The sequence below is a fragment of the Amblyomma maculatum genome, chromosome 2, assembly GCF_055883805.1.
Source record: "Amblyomma maculatum isolate TAMU_Amacu chromosome 2, ASM5588380v1, whole genome shotgun sequence".
NCBI lineage: Eukaryota > Metazoa > Arthropoda > Arachnida > Ixodida > Ixodidae > Amblyomma > Amblyomma maculatum.
Genome location: NC_139345.1, coordinates 202344680 through 202353417, shown reverse-complemented (window position 1 = coordinate 202353417; position 8738 = coordinate 202344680).

Below are 8738 nucleotides of genomic sequence, written 5' to 3'. Positions count from 1 at the left end.
TGATTTCATCGATTTCGTTTTCTGTACCTTCCTTCTTGGCGTGTGCAAGCAGATCGACAAGGTATTCCCGGTCGTCAAGCTCGTAACTTGTCGACCTAGGAGTGTGAAGAAAGTGGCTGACGCTGATGAGTCGAAGTGCGCACTTCAAGTCGTACGCAGTGGGCACTGGCTTCATGAGCCGCACCACAGAAAAAAAGGTTTTCTAGGCAGTCTTGCAACAGCCTGCTCGTGAGAAGGAATTCATACCCTTCACTGCCAAGAAGCACATCTTGAAGGCGAAGGACAGCCGTTGTTGCAATTAGGACCCCTGCTTGCGATGGCTTCCACTGAGATCCAGTGCTCATTTTGAGTTCTCTGATCGTGTCTATTGCCATACGCAGTGTGTCTAAGGCGGCATGATATTTAGTCATGTTTCTGCGGCTTAGCGCCATGGTGGGATGACGCGCTGACATAAGGGCGTACCACCTAGAAACGAGGTCCATAAACCACGCTGTTGTTTCGGCCTCTGGCTCAATCACTCCTTCTTTTATTAGGAACCGAATAGCTGGCGGGGCTTCGCGGAAGAGCTGGACAGCGACTCCAACTTTCATCTTGGTGAAGTGTCCACCACTAATGTGGTTTTCTGATAAATTTGGTGCTACCTTAAGTTCATTGGCAGCATCATAATCCAAGACGGCCTGTACATGCTCTAGTTTCACCTTCGAGGAAGGCAATCCGTTCTCGCTTACTGTATCATCACTCAGTGTGAAAACTTTAGAGCTTAGAAGCTGTCCTTTCAGGTTCTTAAGGACATGTGCTGGGTCAGAGATGAAAAAAAGTTCCTTCCCATCTAGGGTTGGGTGGGGTATTGAGCACGAAGTTGTTGAATGGCGGTGACTCGAAAAGCCAAATTCTCTCCACATAGCGCGGTTTGCTGCACCCATGTCACAGGGGACTACCCGTACTCTTAGAGAAATCTGGCTGCATATCTGAACTATTTCCAGGACATATGTCTTGAGTACAGAGCCGTCCACGTGCCTACCAGTAAATTCATAGGCTATCACTTGCTTCCATCTTTGGTTTACCCCACCTAGCATAAAGACCAAAGCATGGTTGGCTGCCTCTTCAGGCTTCGAGGGCAAGGTCGTTCCTCCCAAAAGCACGTCTTCTCCACGGTCGAGTTCAAATCCGGGTGCTATCTCCATTTCATCTAGAAAGAGAACGCAGTCTTTTTCCACATCCTCCATTCCCTCTGCTTTGGACCTCATTACATCGATCACTTCATGCAGGATACCTGGCAGAAACTTCAGGATCTCAATTCTTCTTGCTAACGTTCTGCTTGATGGGAGAGGGTAGCCAATCTTTCTGAGCGTTTCATACCCAGTGGTTCCACACGCAAATTTAATTTTTAGGCCTTGCTTTACTGTTTGCGCTGACCATGAATTGCCACGATTGTTGTTCCGAGAAAGGGCACGAATTTGGTCTTCATTTAAAAACTTCGTATTTCGTGAGAAATTAGCTGCCTCTTTCTGCAGCTTACGATTCTGCTTCTGTAGTTTTTTTACAGTGTTCTTAGATTCTCTGTGGTGTTGTTTCAGCTTATTATTGGCTGCTGTGAGATCTGCTATCTTCTTCCAAAGCTCTGCTGCCCCAGAATCAAAGGGTTGGGTCGCACGAGCCACTGCAGTTTCTTGAGGCCGTTCATCCGTGGTGGTCGAAGTAAATTGCTCACTAGCATTGCTTTTTTCTGTAGCCACCAATGTCCCATTTATCACTCCGTCTGACGATGAATCTGCTGGAGCATCTTCTTGCGTATTTAAGGGAAGGACGTTTGTCACTTCTGGTGAAGAACCTTGTGCGGCAGCGTCATCACTAAATAATGCAGGCATGTGCACACTTCGGTCCCTCGGTGGTCTTCGCTCTTTAGGAAGTTCTGGAAGCATATAAATAAGGAAAAATAGCACATTACATATTTAAAATAGTGGTCCTTTTGCAAAACTCTGAAGTAAGCTTTTCTGCATTGCAAAGGACTCTTCACCATGGCGGCCCATCCAAAACGTCAGGTGCAGCTGTTTTTCACCCTCCTTCAAAAAAAGGAGTGGCTAGGCAAAACTGGTTCTAATCCTTTTATCCCGACAGCGTATCGTGTGAAGGAAAGGAACGCCGCATTGTTCAGACTATATATGTTTGCAGCATTCTACATTTTTCTGACTCCAAAGCTGGTTTGGCGGCCAAGGTGAAGGAATTTTGCTGTGCCAAGAAGCTGACCTCCAAAGTTTTGAAAAGGGTCCATAGAAGACGCGGCAGAAAATTTAACACGTATGCAAATCAACCACTTCATCACGTAAAATTTTCAAATGTAGACGACGAGGCGATAAGCAACATGGTAGCAAACACCAAGGTTAGGAGGTATCTGAGCTTTGAATGGGAACACCGTTGGGACAGCATTGGGCTTGAGTTTTTTCCAACCGTCCGCGCGGTTTTGTTCGAAGCTCTTGTCTTCGAAATGATCCTGCAGATGAATGTGTTATTGGAATTAGCCCCACATTGCCTGCTCGAGAATGAAAACAACAGCACGCAAGACAACAGCGTAGTCCAAATATATCAGTCGAATCAATCGAATGAGCTCCTTAATCTGCACATAACAACATATACTGTTTATCTCATTCACTGAATTAGTGCGGTGTCGTTGGGCGAAGCATAGGGCTAACAGGCAGCGCAAGCTACCCAACGCAGCATACGTGTCAAAAACTCAAAAAATCGTAAGTAAATGAATTCATGTTGGCTCCTAGACGACCCAGATGCAGAGTAATTGCCACAGCTTATGTGCCCTCGCTTGTGGTCGTGCTCTGTGCCTTGATTCGTGCCGGCCGCGGTTCTCTGACAAGCGCCTCGTAAAGGCAATTATTTTTTAATGAACAGAAGCGGCGAAAGCACGTTTGGTACGCATTCACGAGCTTAAACATTGTGTCATGCAATTTCGGATGCAAACAGGCAAGCAGCAGACAATGACCGGTTCGGCGCGGAAGCGTGCCTTTTTATTTACGCCGAGCAAGACGAATAGTGCGAAAATGACATCTGACCAATACAAATCTTGTACTACACTTAGCTGGCTAAACGCAAAAGCGGTAAATCGCAACAAAAACAGCACTGAACCAACATGCGGCACTTACACTACAGACACATGAGGAGCTCGTCGGTTGCCACTTGTCACGCTTGATCCGGACCAGCCACAGAAGCCTTCTTTTCGGGTCTCTGGGAAAATGAAACATCCTCCAACCATTTCTCGCATGGTTGGAGCATTGAGGAACACAACATCCAGGCATTGCACGGCGATGAAAGCCGCGCGAACGCAGGCACTTAGCAGTGACGCCCGCACGACAGCAGAGCGGCGAGGTCGGCGCGGGCAACACAATGGCGGAGGGAGCGCGCGAAAACAGTTTGAGGCGGCGTCGAGTGGTTCAAAGGGTGACCTCACCCTAAGCGGGGGCGCGCGCATCGAGGCACCCTAGTACCCACCCAGTTTGCAGCGCCCCTGGCGGCGGCCGCCGGCATTCATCGCTGGCGGCGCCACCCAGGAGGCCGCGGTCGGCACACTAGCCAGTATATTCTAGGCACTATAGGTATAGTGCCTAGTACTTTCGGGAACCGTTCTCTTTCAAGATGACGTCAATTTGACGTGGATGGATGGATGGATGGATGGATGGATGGATGGATGGATGGATGGATGGATGGATGGATGGATGGATGGATGGATGGATGGATGGATGGATGGAATATAGGAGCGTCCCCTTTGAAACGGGGTGGTAGCAGTAGCTATCATATCATTTTTGAATGAATGAATGAATGAATGAATGAATGAATGAAATCTTTATTTGCCATCAAATACAGATGGGGGGATTGTAGAAAAAAAGCTGTCCATGGACAGCTTGACGGGTCCACAATCCCTTCTTTTCTTTCGGCAGCATGGCAGCATCACATATGCACACATACTCTTCATTAAAACAAGTATACAGGTACATATTTAATATTATGTAAACATAGTAATCATTAGTTAATGTTTAAATGAAAACAACATAGAAACGCATTATTACAAAAGCAAACAAAAACATCAGCAGGGTTAGACAATATTACATAGAAATCGAAAACATCTCCCGGTGGTCTTTGCAGGATGCCGTGAAAAGATCAAAACGAATTGAATTATAGTAATTTAAAAGTGATGGTATTATGTACTTAAGACTCTGTTTCCCGTAATTCGAACATGACGTGGGTACTGACCAGTTTTCAAAATGTCTCGTGGCGTAGCTTTGAGTGTTGTCCTGTAATTGAGATAGGTTACGTAGATTGTTGACATTCCTATGGGTTTCTTTTTTATACATATGACTTAAGCGATATTTATATAAATTGTAAGCTGGAATTACACCGGAGTTCTTAAAGAAAGTGGATGTTGAAGCAGTATAAGAAGCATTATATGTGTGTCGGAGATACTTTTTCTGTAAGAGGTGGATGTGTTCTATATTAGTGGATGTTGTGTTTCCCCATACTAACTGACAATAGTTCAAGTGTGATTGAAAGAGTGAATTATAAAGCAAAAGTTTGATGCGTGTGGGAAGGATATATTTTAAACGACCGATTACACCAGATATTTGACTTATTTTGCTGAGAACATGCTTGACATGATTATCCCAAGACAGATTAGCGGAAAAGGTGACTCCAAGGCATTTGAAATTCTCGACTAAATCGATGCATCGGGAGTTTATTATAATATCTTGATGCGGAGGTATGAGCTTGTTTTTTGGCCTGAATATAATCGCTTTCGTTTTGCTTTCATTTATCTTCATTGCATTTACTCTCGACCAATCCTCTAAGGATTTCAACGCACTGTTACATTGTTCAACGAGGAGATTAATATCATTGCCGGCGAAAAAAATACTAGTGTCGTCTGCATAGATGATAAATTTTGCTTCGGAGTTAATATTGACGATATCATTTAGATAGAGATTAAAAAGTAGAGGCCCTAAAATGCTTCCCTGCGGCACTCCACAATAGACAGTTTTAGCATTCGATGTATAGGTACCTATTTTCACAACTTGAGTTCTATTGGATAGGTAAGATTTTATAAGAGCTAGTGCCTGTCCTCGTATACCGTAATAACTTAATTTTTCCAGCAAAATGTTATGATCCACTAAATCGAAGGCTTTAGAAAAGTCCACAAAAATGCCAACAGCTAATGTCTTGTTTTCAAATGCCGTTAGTATATACTCTTTCTGCTCTAGCAACGCTAACTCTGCTGATTTGTTTTTACGGAAGCCGAACTGGTGTGGTGTTAACAGATTATGTTTTTCAATGAAATTTGCCATCCTCGAATGCAAGACCTTTTCAAACAGCTTTGAAAAGATCGGCAAAATAGCTACCGGCCTGTAATTTCCCAGCTCATTACGATCTCCTTTTTTGTATAGAATAGTTACTTTTGCACATTGCATTTTAGCTGGAAAAATTCCCGATTTCAAACACATGTTAAAAATAGAGGTGATTATTGGGGCAATAATGTTGACTACATGTTTGATTGGGCGTGCTTGCAAACCATCAATGTCACAACTGCTACTGTTGTTTAAGGCTCGTATAAATGACACGATTTCATCCAGTGTTACGGGCTGGAGGTATATTGTGTTGTTAAGATGAGTGGAAACATATTTGCTAGCATTAGATGACGTAGAACCAGCAGTAGCGATACTTGTGAAAAAATTGTTAAAAGTATCAGCTAGATCAGCACCGGATAATTCTTTGCCATCAATTTGTAGTTTCAATAAAGGCTTATGCGAGTGACCACGATTAAGGAGAGTGTTCAACCTCGACCATAACAGACTGTGTTGACGGCACCCCATATCAAGAAAAGATGAGTAATACGCTGTGCGTGCATTTCGCAATTTTTTTGTAAGCTGATTACGATGCTTTTTAAACTTGACAAGATCATTTGCTGATCGTGTATGAAGAAAATGCTGACATAACTTGTCTCTCGTTTTCATTTCATCTCGCAATTCTGGTGTAATCCATGGTTTGCGTGTTTTTTTACTTTTTTTGCGTGTTCTTAACGGGAAACTTTTGTGGTATAACTGTGTCAGTATATCCACAAATTTATTGTACGCTTCACTGGCATCTGTAAGATCAGCGATCATGTTCCATTCTGCTGACAACAGAGCGTCACGAAAGGAATTCAGTGTTGTGTCTGTTATTAGTTGGTACATTAATTTTCTCCCTATATCTTAATTATTGTTTTAGATTGGTTAACTAAACCATCATTCTATTTATTAAATTTTTCTTTCTACATTACTAACATTATGTCACTTCTCTGCTTTTAAGCCACCAATCTTCCAGTCGTTTTTTGCTAGTTTCCACCGCCGGTTTATTCACCCGGCCGCTGATATCTGTAAACCCCAGAGCTTCAGGAACGTGACTGCGCCTGCATCAACTTCCGGATGGATACCATTACATTCGAGTATAATATGGTCGATTGTTTCACTGGAGTTACCACATACAGCACATGCGTCGTCTTCATTGTTAAATTTCATTTTGTAGCTGCGTGTTCTAAGGCACCCTGATCTAGCTTAAAAAAGTAGGGCACTGCCTCTTGACCCAGGTAGCACATGCGACCGCGGTCCGATATTGGAAATTGATTGGCGACGTCAGGTCCACTAGTGGCCAGGCATTGCCAATGCGCTACCAATAATGATACAGCCATGCAATAACACTGACCACTCTTAGACCAGTGGTTAACATGTTCCCCCTATGATTGGCATTCATGGGCTATCAATGGGCAATAATGACCTTGCATTTAGAATTGCTTGCCAACATTGTATACACAATAATATATGATGGCCAATATTACCCAGCCATCGGCAATGTCTCGCCCATAATTCACGAATCATGGCATACAGTGGTAAATATTTTCCTGTCGGTATATGTGCATGGCTTGTCGACATTGGATATAGCTTGGCATTCATTGGTCAATATCATCCCGCCAGTCTTAGTGGCTTGCCAACATTGTATGCACCTTCAGTTCCAGTGGCCGATATTGCCCAACGAGTGGTGGCCACTGGCCTACATGAAACATAGCATGGCATGCATTGGTAAATATTGTCCAGCCAGTATTGGCGGCTTGTTAACATCGAATATATCTTGGCATACATTGGTCAATATCCCCCTGCCAATCGTGACGGCTTCCCTACATTGCGTATATCTGCAGATAAAATGGTCGGTGATGGAATGCAATGGTAAATATTGTCCTGCCAGTATAGCTGCTTGTCGACATTTAATATGTCTTGGTATATATTGGTTAATGTTATCCAACCGATCTTATGTGACTTCCCAACAATGTATACTTTTTGGTTCCAGTGGGCAATATTGCCCAATAAGCTGTGGCGACTGGCCAGCATTGCACCTATCGTGGCATACATTGGTGAATATTGCAATGCCAGTATTGATTGCTTGTCAGCATCGAATGCATCTTGGCATACATTGGTCAATATCCTCCCGCCAGTCGTTCTGGCTTCCCAGCATTGTATATCTGCAATTATAGTGGTCGATGTTGCCTGACGAAGTTGCCAGAATACCATACATCTTTACATAGGTTAACCAATATTCTATTGCCATCACTGACGGCCTGTCAACTTGAAATATTAACTGCCATACGATGGTCAATATTTTGCGACTAGTTGAGAAGGTTTCCCAATATTGTATCCATCATAAGTTATATAGTGGTCGATATTTTATGGGCAGCTGCGATGGCTTGCCAACATTGCACGCATCCTTGTATGAATTGATTGATATGATCCTGTTAGTACAGCTGGATTATCTACATTGAATACATTATGGCACACAGTAGTCCATGTGGCCCCGCCAGTTTTAGGGACTTTAGAGCAATGAGTTTGACTGGGTTATAGTGGTCGATATTGTCCACTGAGTTGTGACAGCTGGAAAACATTGCACATAACATGACGTGTTGGCCGGAATTGGCTTGCAGATAACGCTCAATTCTCGACCTGTATATCATGATATATTTTTAACGTCCCGAACAATACTGTCGTGCCCTTCGCGATGGCTTTCAAGCATGTTTATTCATCGCCAACGATATAGTAACAGTAGCAGAGAACATTTATTCAAGAAAAATCGCTTAGCTGGTAAGGGCACGGTTGGTATAGGATCCTCCCCAATTGCTCCAGTGGCTTAACCACTTAACCCGTGCCGGCGTAAGGCTTCATTTCCTTGACAAACTCATGCCATGAGATAAAGGCAGAGATTCTTTACCCAAAACATTTAGAAAGCCACGAAATGAATTATCGGGTACGCATGCAAGCAGGGCATGATTTGTGCAATGTTGCCGTCGAGTCGAACGCGTGGCTTATGCTGTCTACGAAGCGCTTAGAAATGCCCGACTGTAGCGCTGTCCTCAACTGTGAAGAACTCTAGTACAGAGGTGGACCATGGGTGGAATGCGCAGATACACTTCTACTTCTAGTTCATTGTACTTCTACAATCTGCAGTAGGCGCTAGCAAGACGTCACCTTTTCAGTTCCGTATTCCTCGGCGCGCCCGTAGGGAGCGCGCGGCCTGCCGACCGCGGCGCTAGTGTCGACCTTTGCGCCAGGGAAGAGCGTCGTCTGCTACAGAAGCGCCGCACTCCACTCCGCTTCCCGAACTGCTCTGAAGCGTTGCACGCGCTCTGTGGCGTCAATATCTGCGCTTTATAGGTTTATGGACTT